Source organism: Neurospora crassa, linkage group III, assembly GCF_000182925.2.
Source record: "Neurospora crassa OR74A linkage group III, whole genome shotgun sequence".
NCBI classification, from domain to species: domain Eukaryota; kingdom Fungi; phylum Ascomycota; class Sordariomycetes; order Sordariales; family Sordariaceae; genus Neurospora; species Neurospora crassa.
The window spans coordinates 683,933-709,495 of record NC_026503.1 but is presented as its reverse complement, the minus strand read 5'-3'; the positions used below and the strand labels follow the sequence as shown (position 1 = coordinate 709,495).

At 33.2% G+C, this 25,563-nt stretch overlaps 1 pseudogene across 1 annotated transcript; it reads left to right on the top strand.

Annotated features, from left to right (window-relative positions):
• The first annotated feature begins 12,221 nt into the window (after positions 1 to 12,221).
• On the top strand, positions 12,222 to 12,308 carry NCU15219 (annotated as a pseudogene). The gene has a single exon. The product of its transcript is annotated as a tRNA-OTHER (tRNA).
• Positions 12,309 to 25,563: the final 13,255 nt, after the last annotated feature.

Below are 25,563 nucleotides of genomic sequence, written 5' to 3'. Positions count from 1 at the left end.
ATATTTCCATGACAATACTATAGTCTAATAGTATTAAATAACTAATAGCTTCAATAACGTTATTAAAATTAGAAGTATATAGTCCCAAAACAACGGGGAAAATACTAACATCCCTAGCACGGGTATTACAAAATAAATTAGCAAGTAATTAATACACTCTTATAACAGATCGGTAAATATTATAGTAAATTCTAAATCTATCAATAAAGGTTAGTATAGGATCATTTAGAATATCGTTGCCGTACCGTACATATACTTTATCCTATTCTTCCTTAAAATACTACCTTCCGAATATTTTAATTTTAAACTCAATACGAAGAGGAGATGTATATACAAGGGGGTAAATTTTTGGATTTCTACTATTTACTTAGTAGGAATCTAACTTGCTATCCTTAATATTATTTAGAATATAGCGAATTAAAAAGCTCTTTTTCTAATACTTAATATCTAGTTCTATCGTATATTTTAAGAATATTTTCTAGTTTCGCAATATACGACCTATTGAAATAGACTGTAGATTGATTACTAGACTAGAATCGCTTAAATCATTACTGTTAAAGTAATTAATATTAATAAATATAAATTAATTAGCCTATTCTTAAGGAATCTATTCGTTTTAATCAAAGCGCATTACTAACTCGTACTTTTTGAACTTTATACTATAGTTAAATTGAAAGTATAGTCCAAGACCCGGGAATTCGTTTTCAATTTAATTGATAGAGATATACTTATTAACTACTAGTGTAATTTTGGCTTGATGATCTGTTGGTGGGTCCCTGGCATTGACTGGGCCCAGTCCCCACTCTGTACCCTGCCCAGACCGCACCATATCTAGCCTTCCAGACTTTGCCAGTCTCCCTCTTCCTCCTCTTCTCTATAGCACTCAATTAATTGTATCCAACCGCTTAATCTCAATAGTCTCACAGGTTATAAGCCCTCTCTAACCTTCCCTGTAATCGCATTCGACGAGCGTATTATTAAGCACATCGCCAGCCTCAACTTCAATAAGGCGCTATAGTACCGGGTTAAAAGAAGCAACCGCGACCTTCATCGACTTAACGACTCGCCCACTCGCCTACAAGCCAGCCTCGCTATATAAAGATTCTCACTAATACTTATTATTTAGCGACCCCTCTCTCGAACTAATTATCAGTTTTTTCATTATTAAATTAAGCGATTTATTCAAATCAAACAGTAGCTAGTCTAGCGATACCCACCCAACTCTTTCTTAATATATTAAACCCTCCTATACCTACAACGACTACTAGTTCGTCGCTGGTTCCCCTCTTCGGCGATTACCATATTACTAATTAGTTTAAGGCTTTATAGTTGAACTTAATTGTTTCTAATTCGCTAAATACGTCTTTAATATAGTCCCGGAGCCTAATAAAGTAATAGAGCCCGAAAAGTATAATACTTAGTAGATTAAACGTGTTAACGCTAATAAAATTCTAACTTCTACCCTCAAAAACCCCGACGTTAGTATTATTCTAAATATCAATAATTGGGATAGAACCGGTAGAGACCTAAAAGTTACGTATAATTTTATTTAGTTTTGTATTACCCGTATTATTAAAGAAATTTATAGTAAAGTTCTCGCCGAGTATTTAGCTATTAAACGCGCTAACTTCAATACTATAACTTCCTTTCTCAACCGCTATACTATACTCCGTAAGTGTATTAAGGATATTAAATTTATAATTGATAGTAACTTCGAGGTTACTTTCTTTTATAATACTATAAAGACTACTTATCTTATTAATACTAAATATTAGGTAGCCGTTTTAGAAGTTAACAAGTTAAATATCGGTTCTTTCTTAATTAAATTTAATAATATTAGTAATATTAAGTCCTGTACTAGTATTAATGTTAATATTTAGAAGTTAGTTAATAATAATAATAATGCTAATAAGAATAATAATAACGGTAATAGTGGCTTGACCGATAAGAAGAAAGATGACGGTAAGAGAATCGATTGTATTAGTTGCGATAAGAAGATTTACCTTACTTAGAAGTATATCTCTTATAATTATTATATTAGTACGAAGGCGGATATCTACTAGGTTTGTTACTCTAAGAAGGCACCCGATATTTAGAAGTTTAAGAAGGATATAATAATTAAGAAGGCTGCCGCCGGTATTAGTACTAGTACTCTCGCTAATAACGCTTTAATTAATCTAACTACTCCCGCTACTACTACTAATTCTACCTTATTGTATAAGGGTAGAATGTTTATAGGTATATCGGATATAGGTAGTAGTATAGATTTTTGCTAGAGCCTTTAGCCGACGCTATTGAGTGTATTAATAGTACTTAGAGTAGTAATTAATTAATTAATTATTAATTTCAATTTCAATACATCTATAGTAATTTCGCTAAAGACTAATAGGTTTTAAGGTAATATTAATAACCAAATAGTATTCGTAATCTGGTTATTTACGATTTTAGTTATATAAGCAATATCTTTAACTACTTTAAATGGTTTATAAATATACAACCACTTCCTCATCCCGCTATGTATACGGTCGGCAATGGAACTTCGATATACGCTTACCACATTGGTACCATTAAGTTAACTATAGCTATATTGAACAATATTACTATTAAAGTTAGAATTACAGATTGTATTTATAGCCTAGCTACCCTAGCCAATCTATTGATTATAAGAGGTCTTCTCGATAACGGTATAGTTTGCGATTTAAAGTCAAACCGGATATTAATATATAGTAAGGTTATAATGTAGTGTAAATAGATCAATAGCCTCCAGTCCTCCTAGTATTTGCCTAGCCAGACTTTCCCTAAGACGTTCGATACGCTATAATGGTATTCATTGATTATTTAATAATATACCGTTGTTTCATGTACTATGTAAGTATAGATTAGGTTTTTAAAATTTACGAAGTAACCGGTATTAAATTAAATAATACTTAAGATTACTTTTATAAAATATATATTAAAGTTAAGGCTTATAATATAATCCTTAAAATTGCTAATAAAGTTATAATTTAATTATTAGTATATATCTACATCGATATCGTTTCTTATACTCCCCCAAATTATAAGAGCTATAAGTATATAATTTATTTTATTAATTAAATTACTAGCTTCTACTAGGCAAGGTTTATAGTTAATAAAGGCGATACCTTTGTACAAATTAAAGAGTTTAAGAAATAGGCTAAGCTTTAAAGCAGTAGGCTTAAAATTAGGGTATTTAGTCTTAACGGCGGTTTAGAATTTAGCTTTAGTACTAAAGAATTTCAATACAATAAAATCGTCGAATGGGTACGTATAGAAGGTATGGAATTATTAAAATCAATACCCTATACTCTATAGATGTAAGGCAAAATTGAGAGAGTTAGTGCTATTATTATGCAATGCGCTAGAGCTTTAATAATAGATTTTAATATCCTAGAGTATCTATGGCCCTTTATTGTTAATTAAGTCGTTAGAGTAATTAACTTACTCCCTTCCAAAGTTAATGTTGGAAGTAAGAGTTTATAGGAATTATTCGTTGAAGCAGCTAACTTCCTAGACGAAATTAAGCAATTATATTTTCAGTATTCAAAGTCTTACTTCTATACGGCTTATTATTTTATTTAATTAAAAAAGCGATTATAAAGCGATAAATTTCGTATTAGAGTATAGAAGGGTCATTTTATCGGGTTTAACAATATTTATAGTCGTATGATATTCATTTGGAATCCCTATATTGGCAAGATTGTTAGAATTAGTGCGGTAACCTTCTTTAAGGAGGATATAGTTAATAAAAACTTAATTCGCGATAGTAGCAGTAATGTTGTTGAATATTACATTATCTTTTTAAACTAAATAAATAATAGAATTTTTAAAATAACGGATAGCGGCTACTAAGTTTAGATTAAGGTTAATAGTATAATCCTACAATTATGTATATAAAAAATAATCGAATTACCCTAATAATAAGAAGTTAAAAAGATATAGGAGATAACAATTACACTGCCTTTGTCGCCAGAGGTTATACTAGTACCCTTAACCGTTCTAGTTACTATAGCTACGTTAGCTATTGTAACCGCCCCAATTAATTTAACTACTCTAGTAATTATAATAGTTCCTCCGAATATTCTAATTAATATAGCGCCGCCAATATCACTATTACTAACCCCGACTCTAATACTGAGCTCTCTAGCGCCTTCATCGCTAGTCCCGCTATAGCATTAACCGTTAAACTCGCTAGTTAGAGAGACTATTGAGTATAACGACGACCTTCTTAATTTTGAAGATTTTAATAAAGAAGATCCTATACCCCGCGATTAATATAACCGATACAATTTTAATAAGCTAATTATATATATTACTCTAAGTACTCTACTACTTAATAGTCTTTAATAATTAGCTTCAGTAGCGTAACTACTACCGGTAGGTATACCCAATCCCGCTTATACGTAATAATATACCCCGTTACTAGTATTACGAATTAGTAAACTATAACTTCAATTAAACTTAAAAAAATAAACTTCGAATTCGGACCTTCTAAACCCGAATTCAGAACCCCCAACCTCGAATTCGGACCCTCCGATCCCGAATTCGAACCCTATAATAATTCCATTAAACCCTATGAATTAATAATCTATATAGGTATAAGAATAAGGAAATTAACCGTCTAAGTCTAGTATGTAAGTACTACGTATAGAGGTAAATGAAGGTAAACCTCGTTATTCTACTACTAAGTTAGCAAATTTCAAATATAGTATTTAAAGGGTAAAAGATAGTAATAGTAATATTATTTAAGATTCGGTAGACTTAATTTAACAATTTTTACAGTACAATAGAAGAACGTCTAATTAGACGTATATTTATTTATTATTTTACTACTATTAAAGTCGATTACGATATAGTAGTTATTACTGCCGGTAAAGCTCAACGTTTCATCCCTAAGAATTATCGAGTTGTATGTAAGTAGAGTAACTTTAAATTATATTAGTTACTAGTAATAAAGAAGTAAATTAAAGTACTTAAGGATAGGGGAGTCTATACTTTAGTTCTTGGATCCCTAGATATAGAAGTCCTGTTTGGGAAATAGGTATATAACGAGAAATATAGTATCGATACTAAAAATTAGAAAATTAAAGTTAGATAGGTAGTTTATGGTAATTTCGAATAAGGTAATTGGGCGGTATAAGAGATTTATATAGCGGTAGTATATTCTGTGAGTATTAGATTATTTTTAGTCATTATAGTTATAAATAATTACGAGTACTACTAGTTCGATTTCGATATTATTTTTTTAAATACCTCTATCCATAAAAATGCCTAATATTATATTAAGTAACCGATAGCGCTTAAGAAGTCTATACCTAGTTATAGTAAAGAAGATATAGTATGCCAATTTACTAAAGTACTCTACGGCTTTAAATAATCTCTACTTTATTATTTTAATACTTTAGTATTAATATTTAAAGAAGCCGGATTTATACTAGTTTCTATAAATTCTTATTTACTTACTAATAGAATAATAGGAGTAATATTAGTACTATATCTTAACAACCTTCTTATTGCTATACCGATAATCGCTATCTTTAATTAAATTAAAGATTAGTTAGTTAATTACTTTAAATTTAAATAATTGGAATAAGTACGTACATTCCTAGGTTATAATATGAGTAACCCTCCGCACACCCACCCCATTCCCTACATACACCCAAAAAGCTAAAATAGTGGGTCTAGACAGCCGATAACACCTGACATCGTAAAGCCCGTTTTTACCCGCAAAATTTCGTCTTTTCAATACACGCAACATCGCTCTAATTTGGCTATTCCTTTCAAGCTCTTTCACACTATCAATTGCACCCATTTTACATTGCCAACTATTGTACATCGCAATACAACAATACAATAATACTATACCCTCAATATATATAATTTTATTTAAATTAATCGCCTTCGATCGTCTATAAATAATATTAATCGCGTATAATTACTAACAATCGATAGATATTATTTCCAACTTCCCGGAATACCTCCTCCTCGACGCAGCCTCGCTATCGTCGCAACTCAATTTCCTCGTCGTTTACTTTTATAAATAATTGTACCTCTTTTAATAGTAATATTAAATAGACCGTCCCTCCTAATAATAATACCTTTATTCTACTACCTACTAACCTAGATTCTACAATAGGGGAGGTTATTAAAATATATTATTTGTATAAATTCGGAGTATTTATACTTCGTACTAACTACTTTAAAAAGGGACTACATACTAGCGAACTCTATTATAAAATCTTTTAATATAATTACACCGAACCTATACCTAATATAAATGTTAATTCTTATAAGAAATAACGTATAACTACTCGAAAGATTATTAATAAATATCACTTCCGTATTATAATATAATATTTAAAGAAGAATAATAATAAATATACTATTAAGATACTCAATTATATATATAAAGGCTACCCTCTATTACAAAACTTATTAAGCTACTTAATCTTTAAATAATAATCTTTAAATACTAATAATTACTAGAATATTATACATCTCCTTTGCTAACGGGAATTAACTATACGTACCATACATACAACAGTCAAAGAGCGTTACCCCAAACTACTATTTACGTATAAAGACCTTAAGAATATACAATAAAGGATACGCCGACAAAATAACAGGGGTTACACTAATATACAAACCTTCGTACGCAATCTCGAGAATAATAAACTTATTATACTCCGATACTACTTCTTTAATTACTATAAGGATAACGAAGGTTAATAAGAGGAGGAACTAAATATATTATAGTATAGTCTCTAATATTTAAAGAAGCAAAAAAAAATATAGAAGCGATATCTATATACCTTACTCCTTCATACTACATATATAATAAACTGTTACTATATACCAATCGTATAAAGTATTACAATTACCCTTAAAAAGTTATTTATACTAGTCTTTCAAATAATTATTAATAATAAGAAGGACGAAGGATTTAACGAGTTCATTAATAATATTAGGAAAATAATAGAGGAATTATCAATCTTTAAACTATTAACTATTATTATTAATAGTAATAATTAATTTATTAGAGCCATTAATCGAATCTTCCCAACTATTTGATATTAACGTTATATATAGTATATTAACTATAACGTAGTTAAATACCTCAAAAATAATTAGTAGTATATAAATTTAAACGGCGAATGCAAGTACGAAGAGGATAATAAGGAAGGTATAATAAATCTATAGAAAAGAAAGAGAATAGTAATAACTCTTATAACTCCTCTTTATACGTACAGTAGTTATATTAAGAACTAATTAACTAAGATAATTAAAATAATTTTAATCGATTACACCGTATATACTAGAAGGTTAAAATAAGTACTAAAACGTAAGTTAGGCTTAGTCCGCTTTCTAATAAAGTTACTAATATAAGGGTAGGGTTCTTTTATATATAATAGTCTATAATTTACGCTCCGTCGATAGTGGAATTCGAAAGCGCTTTATTTCTTCCATAATATTAACTTGGGGAGGATTAGGAAATTATTATTAAGTAAATTATAATTAATTTACTTCTTTGTAAGAGAAAGTAGGCCAAATACTATACTAAATACTATTTTAATTATGAGTAATAGGCTATATCGCTAAATGAACTTAATAATAACTCTTTAAAATCGTATTAATTATTTACTCGTAGTAGTTTAATTAATTTCTATCGAACTAATAACTAGCATATTATCCGCCGTTATATCTACTTTAAAGAGGTTATTATTAAATTATCCTCTTGTATACGGATAGACTAAATTGGGCGCTTATAGGTAGGTAATATACCTTTTAATATTACATTATAAGTATATAAACTTCTTATATATTAATATAATTAGTTAAAAACTACTCTCCCTACTACGAGTTACCTTAGTATACCCCTCAAACCCTATACTAAATAGTTTAAAGCGTAATATAACCTCTTGTATGATTATAAGATAATAGTAAAGAAGGAAGCTAATAGAACGGTATTAGTTATAAAGGATAATTATTATCTATTTTAGTATTAATTTAATAACGGGTAAAATTACTACTATCCTCCCCCCAGGTTAACCTTATATTAACTACTATATTAGGATATAGTAGATAGATATCTACATCTTCGCCCGGCTACTAAAAGTATACCCAAAGGTTACCCTCCCAAATAGGGTAATCCGTTTAATAACGAACCTATTCTACTAAGTTCATTATTAATTAAAATAGCCCAAAGTAAAAGAATTAGTAGGAAGGCAACGGCGCCCCGTAGTAGATTAAAGAATACCCAACCCATATAAGCATTAGCGCGGCGCAACTATTCCCAATATAAAGAGGGGCCCAGCATTAAACAATTCAATACCCAAAATAAAGTACATAACTATATTAAAGTTATTTATAATAATAATAGTAATCATAAATTAGGAAGGTATTAGGTAGCGAGGGTAAGAGAATAGAGAGTAAAAGAGCAGCGAATTATTAAAGTATTATCAACTTCCTCGTCTAACGAACTCTCTAAACTATCTGAACTATTAAACGTTAATATTTAATAATAGACCTCAATCAAGTCTAATCGTCTACAATTAGCATTAATTGAATAGAACGCTTAATTACCATTAATTTGCAATAAACACTATAGAAATATTACGAGATTTAAGATAGCTATATAACCGAGAAATCTAACCACAGTCCCTAACATATAAAACGAATAAAATTACACCCAAAACATAGTTATTTACATATTAGCTGCCTTGGGGGTTTTTAGGTATATGTAGGGAATGGAGTGGGTGTGCGGAGGGTTACTCTATAATATTGCAAGGGACTGTTAGATTTATATAATCTTTATATCCCAATAATAATATACTAAATCAATTATCGCTAAATTCAACGATAGTAAAATTAAGCTATATAGCGTTAAAATACTATAGCTACCGGATTATAAGGTCTATAGGGGTAACGACGTATCCCTAAATAAAGCTAAATCTTACCCTAAGAAGATTAGTTTATTAAATTGGGTATTAATAAATACCCAACCGAATATCGCCTTTACTATTAATAAACTATTAGAGGGTATTAAGAAGCCTACTAACTGCCATCTCGTTATTATAAAGTATTTATAGTAATATTTATCCGAATATCCCAACTTAGGTATTAAATTGGGCGGCATACTCTTGCTGTTAATAGTCCCGTCTTTTTATATGTATATAAACGCTTCCTTTGCCGATAATATTCCTTTAAGGAAGAGTACTGCGGGCTACGTTATATTCTTTACTTACGGCCCTATCCTTTAGAAGTTTAAATAATAGGATTTTATTACGACTAGTACGATAGAAGTAGAGTTTACTAACCTAGTGCCTATAGTTAAGGCTCTTGATTAGGTTAGTAGTATACTAGATAATTTGAACGTAAATCTGGGATTCCACAAGATTAATAGGATTCTTTATATAGATAGTAGCAACGCTAAAGATTGGATTCTCAACCCTAATCTACCCGCTAGAAACAAATATATCAATATACGATATGAATAGTCAATTTAAGAGGTGGATAGGAAGGTATTTATAATGAAGTATTTACTAGGGAATAAAATACTAATTGACGGTTTGACGAAACTATTAAAGCTAAATAAGTATATTAAATTTATTAAATTAATAAATATAGTCCAAAAGAAGGTTCCCTGGGCTTGAAATATCGTCAACACTATAAAAGATATTACAATGTAAATAATATATAGAGGTTTAGATACTCTTCAGCAGTCTTCCAATCTATAGGGGTGTATTAGTAGGTCCCTAGTATTTACTGGGCCTAGTCCCTACTCTATGCCCTATCCAGACCGCACTATATTTAGCCTTCCAAACTTTACCAGTCTCCCTCTTTCTCTTCTTCTCTATAACACTCAATCAATCGTATCCAACCGCTTGATTTCAATGGTCTCACATAATCCCTAAAATTGTTAGTAAAGTTTTTACCTACAGCCTTAATACGCCTAATATACAACCGAAAGTCTAGATAGTTATTAATTAAATGGTAATAATATTGTACTTGTATATTAGTATCGTAATTGCTACTATTATAATTGTAGTTGTTATTGTCGTAATAGTTGTGATTAACGTCTCTAATATTATAAATAGTGTAGTCCCTACAATAATTAAAATAGATGAAATCCGATAGGAAAATTGCCTTACTATTATCCTCTGAATTGTTAATAAAGTGGGCATATTCTCCAGAAGTAGTCCAAATAGAGGATAATTAGTAAAGAGTATAGTATAACTCCGTCGGATTATTAACTAAATATACCGTACCCTTATATATCCTAATAGCGGTTTTAAAATTTAGGAAGGCTTAAAAAATGATTTAGGGTCTATAAAATACAATAGTACTAATACAATTAAATAATCTTAACATTCGCCAAACTCTAATTTATCCGCTTATTTTTGTTATTATTATTATACCTAGCGTTTAACTTACTCTTTCTTTTAATAGACAGACTTAATGTTTATCCTACTTATTTATAGTAGTACCTATACTATATATATATCTAATAATAGGAATTATTGTATAAATCGACTCTTTAGAATTGTTGGTTATTTTAATAGCGTTTAAACCGCTAAAATTAAGCGACCGTTATACCCTCGTAATAAATTAAGTATTTCTAGCTAAGTTTTATAATCCTTTAATAATATATAACGTAAATAGGTATATAGCCCGAAAATTAATTCTAAAATTCGATATATATTCGTATTTATTATAGTAATATTAGATTAATTACAAAAAATCCGTAATTTGGCCGGTAGGGACTTCTAGCGTTAAAGGTTCGGGTTCTACGAAGTAGTTGGTTTAATCCGCTACATATTTATTAATAAAATCTTTATTAAATTTAATTATTTTTGATTCGGGATGGTTAAGGAGCTTTTTAATATTTTTGATATTAAACTGTATTTAATTTTCGTCTGGAACGTTATCGTCGCTTTCGAATTCGGCTAATTTATAGCGAATATTTACTTAGTCCAAATCTCTAAGCAGATTATCTTAATTAATAAATCTTATTTGTAAGTTAGTAATTAATAATTAAATTTATCTAAGTTTAGACAACCGACCGACCTTAATTAATATCGTTATTAATATTTCCCTAATCATCGGAGGGTGCCGCGGGGTTAGACATTATAGTATTGCTGTCGCCGTTGTTATTGCTATTATTATAAAGAGAAGCGAAGCCTATACTCTAAGTTGTTAGTAATTTAATTACCGAGCTTACTACTATTGCTGCTGCTGCTGCTACTGCCTTAAGTAAGGGTAAATGCTAGGGATAGGCACCCGTCTTCCGTAACTAGCTCTGATTCTTACTAGTTTATTAACAATAATGTCTATTTAAAAGGGGTTGTATTTTAAGCGAGGTCGGCGCGGTATAGTACTAGATTGGATTTGTTAAAATGGTAAAATTGATGTAAAGGGAAGGATTAGATTCGAAAAAAGGAGAATCTTAAAATTGCTTATTAAATTAAGACCGGGCGAATCTACTACTTAAGTACTCCAATCTAATTACAATTATTTACCTACCGGTAGTGTATAATATAAATAAACTAGGTAAGACGGGATTTTATTCGACAAAGGCTATTTTATCCTATATATAAAGTAATAAATAATATAATATTACCCGCGTAACTACGCGCTTAGACTTATAGTACTATATTTAAGGGTAGCACCTTACTACAATAGATTTTGAATTTCGGGCAACCGTTACATAAATTTTAGATTGTTAATAATATTATTTAATCTTTGAATCGGCCGGTTACTAAATACTACTAATTGCGTTATTTTCCTTTACGGGCATATTAACTCATATATTATATACCCCGGTATACAAGTGGGGCGTTAATATTTAGGGGTATTGTTATTCTATTAATTGTAATACTTCTAGTCCCTATTAAAATAATCGTACCAAAGCGCCTTGATAACCTACTTTTAACCTCCAAGCGACCTTTCATCTAAAATACTATTACTATATTACTATATTTATTCGTTATCAATAATACCCCGCTAATTCGATTTACTAATATTTTAATTCTTACTATTTAAATCTAATATCTATTAGGCAGTTAGTAAATATAAGTACTACTATTTATATGTATAGTAGAATAGAAAACGGTAAAAATCTAGCGTCGGCGATGCTCCGCGCACACAAACTGAGCAATTAGAATCGAAATTCTTTTCTTCTTCTTTTTTCTATACAACCAAACGGGGGGATAGCTCAGTTGGGAAGATCTGAGCTTGGCCCCCTTTCGGTTTCATCCGAAAGGTCGTAGGTTCGAATCCCGCTCCCCCCCCCTCTTTTATCCGGTTTTTCGGCCGGATCGGATGAAAGATCTTCCCCGCTGTCGCTCCACTGAGCGCTCTTAGAAGGAAAAGAAGAATATTTACAGCGTAATCAAATGTAGGGGCCCACCCTAATCCAGAACCCTAAGTATACGTAATTGGGCACGTGTTAAAAATCTTATCCTATTCGAAGAAGTACTAGCCGCCTCTACCCCGCTCCACCAATAGGGTTTAGGAATTGGAACCCTACCTCCGAAATCTATTCTAGAACTATAGTTCCGTTCGGATAGAACCCGTCTAGTAATATAATAATTAACCAATTACATTATCTCACTAATCCCAATAAAAATCGAAGACTCCGATTATAAAAGTAAAACCCCACTTCCCTACCCTTACCCTAAAGATAGAATAAAAGAAGAATGCCCGCTTCCGGAACGAAAGAAATACTACCAAAGCGTTAGGTAGGGGGTGGGGTCTAAAGGACTAATTAGAAGTAACGAAAGTCTACCGGGACTAAAGAGATAACGTACCGAGAGAAGATAAGACGAAAGAAGCAACTACGGCTCCCCGGGCCCCCTACAGTGAGGTAGGACGAAGGGTTCGGGTTAGGGTTAGGGTTGGATATGGAGAAGCTAAGGGTTTTCATCCGGATTTCAATAATACGGTTTTTCCCTTAGACTACGAACGAAGCAGTACCGCATACCCATTGGGTAGACTAGTATAACTAGTTAGCGTAATAAGACAATAAATAAATATACAACCAAACCTTACTATTTAATTTGCTACCGTAAGTATCTTCTTAAGATTAATTTTATAAATGTATTAATTAAGTAATTTAATTAAATTAATTACCCAAATATATTATATAATAATACTAGCCTATAGTTACTGTAAGTCTTATAATTATTACTTCAAACTTATTTGACTAATATAAATTTAGATAATACCTACTAAGAAACCGAGTAGCGGTCGCCCCCGCGGTCGCCCTCCTAAGGGTACGCTAGCCGATAAGGGTAAAAAGACCGTTAATTTCGATATATAGGGTCTCGAAGATAATAAGCCGGATATTACTAATAGTTAACCGAACTTACCTACTAATACGCCCCCCAAGCCCACTATACCTAAAATACTGTATTCTTTCACTAGCTAAAATAGTATTCAACTTCCTATATATTAAGATCCAATAAATTAATCTATATCTTTCTTTTGCTTGTCTTTATATACATTCTAATCCATTTCAACGCTATAATATCACTTCATTATATAGAGAGTAATAGTAATATAGCGCTAATCGTTTTAAACGTATAGCTAAATATACAAAGTCCAATATATTCACCGATATTCTACAAAAGGATTCCTAATATACTAGCTCTAGCACTAGCAGTAGCTCTAGCTCTAGCTCTACCCCGGCAATCGACGTAATATTATTTAGTTATTAATAACAAGGCTTAGAGGGTAATAATATACCTAAGCGCCCAGAGTTTCCCTTGGACCCGCCCGGCCTATTTAGTAATTAGAATATACCTACTTCCAGCATTTAATATCCTCTTACTCTTAAATATCCTCCTACTCCTAAATATCCTTTTAGATACCCGGTTGTCTCCCAGGCATTTTCGCCCAATCCTATTACACTCCGGCATTCAATACCGGCTTAATATTTTTCGCCCAAACAAACCCCTTCTAGCGGATGTATTCTGTATAGTTATATACTATTAAGCTGTAGGCCTTCCTTTCGCTTTATAATACTTATATAGTATTACCGTCCGCCTCTAGTATTTTCGCCTCACTATACTTTTTCCTCTGGTTTCTTACTTCTACCTAGCTAGGTAGTAGTAGATCCACATTTAGTTAAGTAAGAAATCTAGTAACGCGTTTAGTAATAAATATAGTAAATACAATAGTGAATGTAATAATAAATATAAAAATAAATGTGATAGTAAATGCAGCAGATGTAATAATAAATATAATTATAATAATAATTATTGCAATAACAACAATTGTAGTATTAGCAATCCTAAGGCTAGCCGGCTACTACTATTATTGCCCCTGCCGAAATATCGCTGCTTACTCCTACCCCTACCAATTAGAAGGACTTAGAGCGTTTTCTTTATAGTAGAAGCTCTACTAATACGAGCGATTTTTCATAGGTATAGTTACAGAGGGCTATATTAGAGTAAATTAATTAGTAGACCCGTAAGCGCAAAATCAATTGAATCGCCACTGAGCAGGCTGAAAGGAAGCGTCGGGAATAGGCCGAAAAGAGGAAGCGTTAGGAGCAAGCCAAGTAATATAAATAGGACAAGGTACACAAATTTGAAGAATAGCGTTAAGCAAAAATCTAGCAGGAGAAAACTCAAGCTAAAACTAAAACTGTAGTTGGCGGTGTGGATGGGGTGTAAATAGCCGTGTGAAAAAGGGTTGATAAATTTACTAAGTTAGAGGAAACGTTACGTGTATTAAAAAGACGAAATTTAGTGGGTAAAAACGGGATTTACAATGTCAGGTATTATTGGCTGTCTAGGCCTACTATTTTGGGTTTTCGGGTGTATGTAGGAAATAGGGTAGGTGTGCGGAGGATTACTTATTATTTATAATACTTTAGTTAAAAAGCGCAAATTTAAAGATATATTTTAAGCCGAATTAAGTAAATTTAGAAATAATTACTATGAATTTTATGAGAAAGTATAAAATTAGTATAGGGAATTAGATAGCTAGCGCAAGGAATTAAAATACTAGTACAACGAAGATTACAAATTTAACAACGTTTATATTAATTTACACAACAAGTATAATGTTTTATAATAATATTATAAGCTTTTAGAGAAGGAGTATAAAGACGCTTTAGAAGAAATAAGCGAGGCAATTTACTACTCTATATAAGCGTTTAAGACTATTAGGAACTTAAAGTCGAAAATATAGATATATATAATTATTAAGATAATATAAATACAGTTATTAATGGGGCCTTTAGACTTAGCTAAACGACCGACCCATTTGTTACGGTTCGCTATAAGGCTTAGTGTAAGGGATCTACGAGGTATACACGCAGGTAGGCCTTGTAAAGAGCTTGAAATAATCGACAAAGAGGAAGAAGGAGGTCTATGCCAGTAAGGCACAGAGCTTCCAGCTAAATACACGAAAGAGATGCGTGGGCATCGAAGGTGCTAGAAATGCTAAGACTAGAAATGTGGCCCGAGCGTTACGCCTGAGGGATGCACCTAATAGTACGCAGTGCATCCGGTGCTAAGACGGCTGCCGATAGCCGACCGACCAATACACCCAATCAGAAGGCGCGCCTGGCTTACACTTAAAGCTAGGTATTACCTCTGGGCGCCAGCCCCGTAACATTACTTCCCACCTCTCCCTTCGAAAAATAGTTAGAAATACTATATATAAGAAAGAATCCAAGTGCTCTAGTACCCCCGGTGCTCTCGAGTACTCCTAATACCTTGCTGCCCGGGTTTTTGTAATAGAAAACGATTAAGTAAATAATTAACGGCCGAATTACCCGAGTATATCTCCTTAGGAAAGTCCTATTTATTACCTTAATACCTATTATTTATATATACGTTGGCGTTGGCTCTGTACTACCTCCGAATTGCGTAGTGGCTACTATATTGGGCACTCCGAATTCCCTATAAAGCTTCGAAATACCCTGTAATGTTTAGTTCTATTTATTTGTAAAGATTACCGCCCTACCGACCTTATTATAGGACTTATACGCTGTTATTTCTAATAACCTTATTATTTCTAGAACCTAATAGCTACGGCGGTATTTAATATATATACTTTTAGTAAGATTCGCTATTACCAACGTGTAAGTAGGGTACGTACGGCCTTCCTGGGTACTTCTAGAGACTATTGGTTTTGCTCTAGAGTTTACCCTTCGGGTTTTATTAGGCTAATATTTATACTTTAGTATTCGTTATTATTGTTAATGGCGTTTACTCCGCGGGCACCCGGGTCGTCTTACACGGGCACCCAACCTTATACGGGCACCCATCGGGTTAGGGTTTAACATGTAGATTCTTTTCTTTCAACCCTTTAATACAGTCAGACAGTAATCGTACAATAGCATTTCCATACAGACAGTGCCAAGCTTAATTAACTAGTGGAACCCCTATTTACAAATATTCAATGCCTAGATTTTAAACTTAGTAATTTTGAACCTTCCTTTTGCTTCTTCTTTACCACCAGGGGCGCTGCAGACACTAGAATAGGCTAGAATTAACCGTACGTACGTAAATATAAATTGTATTAATCGTTAGAAGTATTTGCTGACCTTCTAAAGACTTAGAACTACGAAAGATAGCGCCGATTATTCCTATCGACCTTACTTATATTAAAGACAGCGATAGTAATACTACGAGTACTACTAACAATAAGGAGGAGGAGTAGGAAGGCTTCTTTAATAATAATTGCGACTATAACCCCTCAACCGACCCTCCTAGCAATAGCGAACCCGAAAATAAGCTCTTCGATTATAGAGATATTAGTACTAATCTGCCTTCTAGTGCTATACCTCCTACAGTTACGATTGAAGCTCTTTACGAATCTATTAACAAATGGGCTAAACTTTATAGCTTTGTAATCAACCGTATATAAGGTTGTAGGAAGCCTAGAGCTACTATTAAAGACTATATATAATATTATATTATTTATAACCGCTTTGGTAAACCCTGTAAATCTATAGCAACTATTCGAAAGATAGCTTTAAAGAAGTATAATTATTAGTAGAAAGGGTTTGCGAATAAAAATAAAGATATTGGGCTTAGTATTTTCGATTATACTTAAATTTAGACTATCAAATCCACAACTATAGCCAATCTTGGCACCCATCCATATACCCTTAATATTGTAAGATGAAGCTAAAGATTTTCAAGAAGATTAACGATACTTCGAAGTTTAATACTATACGAACTTAAGAGATTACAATTATAATACGAGAAGAGTTTCCTAGATCCGTATGAATACGAGCCAATATATACAACGTACGCACAAAAATTCGCCGCCGCAATCTCGATAGCAATACCCCCACCGGTATTTTAATAAAGTTATTTAACGATAATAATATTAAATATATTAAGAAGATAGATTTAGAAGATCCCGAACGGTTGCTAGGTTTTATTTTTACCTTTTAAGCTTATATAGAAATAGCTAAAATATTTCTAAAGGTTATAATAATAGACAATATATATAATATTAACCGGTTCAATTACCCGTTCTACCAGGTCTTAAGCGTTTCTTCTACTAGTATAGTTTTTAATTATATTTTTAGTATTATTAATAACGAGAAGGAGGAAGCCTTTAATTTCTTAGTCGAAGCTACCTATAAATTGAAATTATAATATAATCTACTAATTCCTTCTATTATTATTATAGACAAGTATAAAGAAATAAAGTAAGCGCTAGGTAGAATATTTCTTAATACCCAACAATAGCTTTATTTATTCTATATTATTAAGAATGTTCTTTTTAATGTTAAAAAGAAGTAGAAGAAGTAAAAGAGTACTTCTAAGTCTAACGATAATAGTGATAATTCTAAGGATAAAGAGGGTAAAGATAATTAGGAGAATCCGGTTTCTTTTAATTTAACTAATTAAAGAGTCTACTCATTTATATAGACCAGTAGCACTCTTAATAGATTAGCTACGTCTACGGATAAATATAATAAGGTTACTAACGATTCTTATAGTATTGTAGCTATATTCAAGCTTATAATGTACGCTAATATCGAGCTAGAGTTCTAGGCAGCTTAGGAGAGATTGAAGAAGCAATTCGATAATTAAATACTAGTCCTTCAATATATCTAGAAGAATTTACTACCCATTAGAAATTAATAGGCATACTATTACATTAAGAAATATTGTAACTTTAAGATTAGAGTTACGTTACTAATTAAATCGAGTAACCTTAGTGTTAAAATTTACCTTCTTAATAGTAATAGTAATATTTATAAACTAGTTATTACTATTATAGAAATAGCTACTAATTAATACTAGAACTTTAAGGAGAAGATGGTAAAGTAGTAAACCCGCTAGCAATAAGAGTATAACGACTATACGTATTTAGGCAATCTACCGCTGTAGATGAATTATGTTGCCCTCGAGTTAATTAATAACGAATATTTTTAAGCGGATAAGGGTATACGTAGTAACCCGCCTACTCTAGAGCCCTGTAGTAAAGAGTATAATATCCTAGTCCAATATAGTTTGCCTTATCGGTATATTATATTTAATAGGATAACTACCAAAAAAATTTTAAAACTTACTTACATTCATTACTACTAGTATTATAAAGAGCTTCTTGTACGTACTTAATTGTATTTATTAAAGTATCATAACTAACTTATTTTTTTTAATAATAGGATTTTAACGACTTCTACCTTCGCCCTCAAAATCTATGTATTGTACTTATAAAGAAAGGCCGCCCTAAGAATTCTATTAGATTTATCCCTAACGAGTATACCCTTCCTATAGTAGTAGAATATAAAACCCTAAAAAGTAAGAGAGGGAATAATAAGGTTAAGTATATTAAGTAGAGTAACCTTAATAACCTCCCTCGTCTATAACCGAATATACGCCGCTATAAATTTTATTAGGAGAATAATAATATTAATGAGCTAATTCCTAGCTCTATTAAGGCTACTAAACTTAGGCGTATATAAGAGCCGGTCAATTCTATTACTTCTAACTATAATATTAAATCGGATATAGTATTTAAAAGTAATTTAAAGCTAAAGCTAGTACTAAATTATATTTAAGTAGCTATACTAGATATAGAGTTAGAATTAGAGTTAAAGCTAGAGGCAATAATACTCCTGCTTTTAGAACTCCTATCTCTTAAACTCCTACTCTTTAAACTCTCTCCAATAGTTAATTTTAGTCACTCTTTAGAATTAGACTTATAACTAGAATTCTTACCCTCTCTAGAGCTAACCCCCTCCCTAAAGTATATACTAGAGTGTACGCTAAAGTATATACCAAAGCCGTAGTCATTTCCAGATCGTTAGTAGTCGTTTCTAGGAATACCCTTTCGAGTGCTAGAGCTAGAGCTAGTACTAGACTCTATTGAGGTAGTTGTACTAATAACGAGCTCCCTAGTTAAGCAAATAGTTAAACGCAAGAGAGAGAGAGCTCAATTAGGCTTACTAATAATTAAAAAGACGAAGTAGGTAGAGATAGTTAGAAAGCAGTAGGTAATATAGTTAGTCAAAGTATGTAGATAAATACTATAGATTCTACTACCTTATATTTGACATTACATACTATAGAAATTTCTATACAAAACTATATTACTAAATATTATTATTATTTTTTTAATATAGATGTAATACTATCGAATTTACTATGTAAGCGCTATTTTACGTGAAATAAATGGTTATTTCGGGTGCTCGTATGCTACGGTATCACGGGGAGTTGAGACCGTAGTTACTATTCTACCAAGTGACGGATTCGTTACTGACGGATTCGTCTCGAGAGAAGAATCCGGCAAGTAACGGATTCGTCAAAGGGATTAATGCGTGGCGGATTCGTCACTGAGTGACGGATTCGTCTTGAGGAACTACGGTTAATCGCAACCTAGATCTCGTGTCAATGAACAGTGTCACTGAGCAAGAACTTCTAGTTGTAGATAATGATTGATTGATCGAAAAGAGGAATCCGTCAGTAAGACGGATCCTTCTGCAACTATCTATACCTGCTCTGTGCTGTGTCGGGCTGCGCCGAGCCGAATCCGGCTCAGTACAGCCCAGTGTGCACAGACCCAGGGGAGGCGGATTCGTCCCCTAACACCGTATAAGGTTGGGTGCCTGTGTAAGACGACCCGGGTGCCCGCGGAGTAAATGCCTTGTTAATTCTATTATTTTCCTCCAAGCCTCCTTCCGGTTCGGATACTCGGATAGACCAGACTTAGACTTTCTATTTGTTTGAGTAGTCTTTAGTCTAATAGGTAAGTAAGTTATAGGCTATATAGGTACCCTTTTTTTTTCTATTTCTTTCGCTAGGTATCCGACGGCCCGTTAGAGTTAGAGCCCCCTACGTTAGTCTAAATAGCGGTAATATTTATCGGTTCCCCTTTATTAATATGGACAGTAGTATTAGAGTACCCTATACTACTCCCTCTAAGAAAGTTATTACTATTAAAGCGCCGGGGAAGCTATAGAGTTTAGGGTAGTTATTTGGAGCTTCTAATTATTTACGGAGGCGCTTGAGCTATTCGTTATTTAAGGAAGATATTAACGAATTAATAATAGTTTAGTTTAGTGTTGTGGTGTGGAGCGCCCAGATGTTGTGGTGTGGAGTGCCCAGATTGTCATTCACTGGCATGCCCGAATTGCTTGGTCACATGTGGGGCCCATTAGGGCGCCACCACTATGTATTTTAGCCCTCCACAGTTCTTTTCCTTTCTTGTTCTTAGCTTAGCAGAATCATCACGCTTCTTGTGCCCACGAGTCCAAGATTTAGTTACGTATTAGTTTTGGCTTTGTATAAGACTTCCTTAAAATAAATAAGAAAGTGGGAAATGGATTCCTGGGATTTCTATTGTAGAGTAAAGAGTTTGAGCCCGGCTTTTTTATCCTAGTTAACTTTACTATAGTTGAGATAGAGCTTTTCGAGTAATTTCTCTAGTATTCGGTTGGTTAGAGAAAATTGGGTAAAGGCGAATAAGGTCCGGTGGACGGCGGGCGAAAGGTTAGAGTATAGGTAGTAGAATTAGGCCTTTAGATTGTTAATAGTACGGTTATTAATATAAAGTTTAATTTCGGCCGTATAAATCTACGTATTGAGCTCCTTTTTATTCCCTATGAATTTGTTAAGGTGCGGGAGGATTAATTTAGGTTGGCCGGTATTAGAGTTTTCCCTGGGAGAGTTGGAGGCTTTTAAGGAAGTTAGTTCGTTAATAAGGATTTGAATAGCTGTAGTAAATTACTATTAGCATTCGTTAGTGTTTTGAGCCTAAGCAATTGAAGTTATGGTGATATGGTAAAAAAAAGTTGGCGGTTGGAGAATTCTTCGGGTAATTGGAGATCCGAAACGGCGAGGGTATTGGGGATTACTGGGGAGTTGGAGAAGGATTGAGAAGAGGGTTGATTATAATGTAAGGGATCTATGAGGTATATATATAGGTAGGCTTTGTAAAGAGTTTGAAATAATCGATAAAGAGGAAGAGGGAGGTTTATGTTAGTAAGGTATAGAGTTTCTAGTTAAATATACGAAAGAGATGCGTAGGTATTGAAGGTGCTAGAAATGTTAAGACTAGAAATGTGGCCCGAGCGTTGCGCCCGAGGGATATACCTAATAGTATGCAGTACATCCGGTACCAAGACGGCTGCCGACAGCCGACCGACCGATGTACCCAATCAGAAGGCACGCCTAGCTTACACCCAAAGCCAGGCATTACCTCTGGGCGCCAGCCCCGTGACACTTAGAAACTCCAAATATTTATTAATGTAATTAATAATATTAAAGTAAGAAAGCGAGATGCAGAAGGGAAGAAAGCGGCCGTTGGCCGGCCCAGTCAAGGATCCCTTTATACAAGGGCCCTAGTCTGGGCAGAGGTCCACCCTGGTTTGTAGGGGTAGAGCCCTATTCCCTACCGGCCGCCTGCCAATAGCAGTCAACTAGCACGCATCCAACTATAGTACTAGGCATAGCTCAATTAAACCTAGTCTCTAAACAGACCCCCTCTGCCTCCGTACCCCCGCCCCATATAAAATATAAGTATCCTCGAACTTTGTAAGAGGAGGTCTTTGTTAATTTTGAGCATTTTGGCTGTTAAGCGTAGTTCTTCTTATACAAACTCTAAATTTTCTTTTTGAATATTCCTTTATAATAAAATAAAGAAAAATAGTAAAAATTGAAAATAAACTACTCGGAAGATAGTCTTTTTAGGCTCTTTCTAAAAGTAATTTTTTTATAAAGCTCGGACCACTCGTTATAGTAATACAACCTTAAAGGTAAACCTTCGTCAGCCGTAGTTACTTTTAAAGTTTTGGACACTCCTTAATTTAAATCTTATTAGTAGTTCTATAGCTATAGAAAATATATGTTGAGGATAGCCTCGATGAGACGTTTCTAATGGTACCACATTTATTGAAGCGTGCTTCAACTATGCAGAGGAGGTAGATGACTTTCATAGTCTAGGGGTTAGGGACCTACATCCACCGGAGCGGCCTGTTGAAGGACGGTTCGTCTATAGTTAGGTCTTTATACAATAGTTTCCTATACTCTTATTAGTTCAACGCGTGGTACGGCCCTACAATAGGTTAAGGCGTTTTGCCCCGCTACATTCTCATTAGTCAACTCGCGGACAGTGTCGACGACAGTCTGCGCTAGGATACACTGGGTCCTTCCGTTTCTGAAATCCTTCACCAAATCTTTCGATATCGCCTATTAATAAGGTTATTATCGTCCTCTTTAGTAATAAAGGAATAAAGCAATAAAGCAATGAAGATTAATAAAGAGCAATTGGGTGAGGACGGTTATAGCCGTCCGAATAAGGAACAGTACAAAAGATAGGGATACTTACGCTTTAATGAATACAACGGGCGTTGCTTGAATTAGGGATCCAGCATCGCATCGGTGTCTGAGAACTATTTTAGCGCCCGGACTACCCGTTAAAGTAATGTAACTTCGAGGGGGTAGTATTTTAATTTTTTTATTTTTAAACTTCTTTTATTTTTAACTTTGATATTGATATATTGAATGAAGAATCTATATGGGGAGGATGGTCTTAGTGAGACGGATCTAACGGTACCACTTTTATAGAGCTCGGACCACTCCTTAAGGTAATGCAGCCTTGAGGGAGTAAAAGTCCAAAAGTTCAAAGCCTTGCATCTCGACGATTTCTAATCGTATAAGAAACTAAAATTACCATTAGAGTTAGAATAAAACGTTCTATATAGAACTATCTTTCAATTATTTTCATTAGTTTTCCTCAACTTATAATATATAATAATATATAGCTATTCTTCTACAGCCTACGGCCAAAATACTCAAAATTAGCTCAGACCTGCTACTATAGAAACGGGTAGGGTGGGGTAGTTTTGGAGGTTGTGGGTCTAACTAAGACTAAATTGAGCCGTCCCAGCACCCTACTCTATAGCTAATCGTATATATCCGGTAATACTATTATTCTAAATAAAGTATACTGCTTAAAACGTATAAGATAATCTGGTTTTTAATAATGTAATTAAAACTATGAACTCCCTAAATAAATCTAATTATCCGTATATAATGGAAATATGAGTAGGATAGTATTATACGTTCGTGAAAGCTAGATTATAGATTAGTTTTGAAAGGTTAATCGAAATATTCATATAACCCGTATAATAACTATTCTAAATATTAATATTCGAGCCGGCTAGCGTCCCTATCTATGTTAAAGTCTAGTTTAGCCGGGATTGGAACGTATTAGAGGATGACTAAAAGCATTTTAAATACTTAAATTTATAATCAATACTACTATTATAAAATGTCACCTTATATGTAACTATCCGTACTCTATCTCCTTCCCTATTTAAATTTACTAATTATATTAACAATAGTTTTTTTATACAGAACAATCATTATTATAATAGTTATAGTAATAACTTACATTGGAGGAGATTGTTTTTATTTACTTTTCTTTTTTATTTCCTTTTGATTTTATTTTCCTTTTCGTTCTATTTCCTTTATAATAAGCCTATTAAGACCGATTAGGAATAATAATAATAGTTTGTCTCAAGGAATGACCATCGCCGACCGCTGATTATCCCTCTTATATTTTCCTAGTAATTCTTCCTTATTTTTCCTATGCTTATACGAAACTGATTGAAAATACGAGCTTTTCCTTCTAAACTACATATCTTAGTACATTCAGTTCAACGATCCTAACCTATTAAACGTAACAATTATCTTTTAACAGGGGGTATTATAAAAGGAGTAGAGGCTAGTAGTCAGGACGACTGTTAGATAGGCAAGTAAACCCAACAGGGCGTTCAACTGCCTGTACATCGAGGTATAAAACCCAATACTACGGAACCTCCAGATAGTAGTGAGATTCTACATTGAACAATTAATACTATCTAATCATTTTGTATCCCATCGTGCCGTTCAGCTCACAAAGCCTCGTATATATATATTAAGATTATACAAAGAAAGAAAGGAAAAAGCGCTACCTTCCGGGTCGCTTGAGTACTAGAATTTAAATAGCCGTGCGCTCTAGTAGCTACCTCGTAGCCTAAGGCAGCTAAAGAATACTATAGAAGACCGAGCGCCGGAAGCCGTGGTGCCGTTGTCCGAGTTAGCTGGAGCGGTCTCAACGCGGGCTGCCGTCTTGGCACTCAAGTCTGGCCAGTCAGAGCCAGATACCTTGTCGGGCGCCAGTCCTATAACAAATACTACCTATATAAAACAGTACGCCTCTACCGGCCTTCGGCCTTCCTACCTTCCTAATCTTTAGCTTTATTAACTTAATTAAATCAGCTTCTTTAGCCCAGCCTTTTCTGTGCCCAGAATCGTGCTATTACAGGTATAAGATAATAAAATTAAAGGAAAAATTACGCTAGTATTTATAAGGAAAGATTTTAAGTAAGGGGAAGAAAAGAAAACGAACTAAGTATATACATTATAAACCCAAATAAATACCCTAGTGCGTAAGCGATAAAGGGATCTATATGCGGGCCGCTGATAGCTAATCCTTTTATTCGCATCCCCCTTCACCTTAATCTCTCATAACAGACGTTCAACCTTAGTCAGCCCCCATCCTTCCCCACTACCCCGTAGCACAGTCGTTTTGGACCCATAGGGCCAAATGGTGTGACATTAGGATCACGTCTGTACCTAGCTTGAACGAAAGTGCCCAATGTACGCAGAATTTCCCAAAATTCTCAAATTCACTCAATTTTTATATATTTAATAATAAAGATATAAAAAAACGAAGATAACGATGAAGATAGCCTTGAAAAGAAGATCCTAATAGTATTTTCCTTTTTTTTATTTAATAATTCTTTTCTATAAAAATAACTTTGAAAAGGTAAATTAGAAGTATGTATTAGCTTTTTTCCTATACCTTTCCTTTGATATTAAGCCTTACATATAACGTTACAAACCCAAAAAACATATCATCAGAATGGTCTCGATGAGGCGATTCTCGTAGTGCTTTTAGTTTTCTCATACGATGAAAAGTGGCTGAAATGTAATTAAAAAGGTGATAATTTCTATAGAAAAGGAAAAAAAGTAGAGCGTTTTTAGTTGTATTTCAACCATTTTTTATCCTATAAGA